Source organism: Fragaria vesca, linkage group LG4 (assembly GCF_000184155.1).
Source record: "Fragaria vesca subsp. vesca linkage group LG4, FraVesHawaii_1.0, whole genome shotgun sequence".
In the NCBI taxonomy this organism is placed as follows: Eukaryota; Viridiplantae; Streptophyta; class Magnoliopsida; order Rosales; family Rosaceae; genus Fragaria; species Fragaria vesca.
In genome coordinates, this window is record NC_020494.1 from 21,149,355 (window position 1) to 21,150,643 (window position 1,289).

The window sequence follows — 1,289 nt, forward strand, 5'->3', positions numbered from 1 at the left end:
ATATATATATATATATATATATATATATATATATATATATAGGAAGCAATATTTTCAAAAATCTTGTGAAATAGGATGTGATCGGTATGATGAAATACGGCTTTGGTTGAAAATCACATATTTTTGATAACGTTTGGTCCTCGATATAAGCGGTCAACCCTATTTACGCTTATGCTTCCCTATGGGGAGCCTTATCGTCGGGAGGTGAATGTCCCTAAATTTTTACATAAGTGGTTAGATCTCATCAATGTGAGAGTTTTATGTGTGGAAGAATCAACCAAACTAGGCCATATAAGGGTATGTAAGAGCGTTTTTGTGTAATAAGTGGCGTTGGTTTAGATTTGACCTTGTGGATCAAGACTCAAACTTTATCGAAAACATGTGAATTTTTTTTCATAGCCGTATTTAAGTATACTGATCATATCATACGGTTAAATTTTTATTTTTTGAAATTTAGCCATCGGAACCATAATATGCCTACTAATGTGATATAATTTGTTTAGTAGGTTATATGCAAGTGTACATCTTTGTGAACCAACTATATATATGAAGTAATATTTTCAAAAATCTTGTGAAATAGGATGTGATCTGTACGGTGAAATACGGCTATGGTTGAAAAATCACATATATATTTCCGGTAAATTTTGGTCCAAATAGATGCAGTCAACCCTCTTTACGTTTATGCTTCCTTATGGGGAGCCTTATCGTCCGGAGGTGAACATTCCTAAATTTGTACATGGGTGGTTAGATCTCATTAATGTGAGAGTTTTATGTGTGGAAGAATCAACCAAACTAGGCTATATAAGGGTAGGTAAGAGCGTTTTTATATAATAAATGGTGTTGGTTTATGTTTGACCATGTGAATCAAGACCCAAACTTTAATGAAAACATGTGAATTTTTTTCCATAGCCGTATTTAAGTATATCGATCATATCATACGATTAAATTTTCATTTTGTACTTCTTTTATTTTTTACTTCTTCAAGCTTCAATATGTTTAGTTCACATACCACTTTAGTCGACAATATTTTTTGCTATTTAAAAAAAAAAGTTCGAAGCAATAAAGTACATGTTAATAAGGTAAAAAATTGTTAACACGATTTGTATTCATTGGATTAACATTTTAATAGTATAAATATTTATTTTAGGGAAAATGCCCATTTGCACATAAACAGAGATTTTAAAGCCCATTTAAATGAATATAAGACTTCATAGCCTATTCCAATGAAACTAAACAAAAAGACGACCTTGCCCTTGCTACAAATCAACTAAACCACTCTCTTTCACATC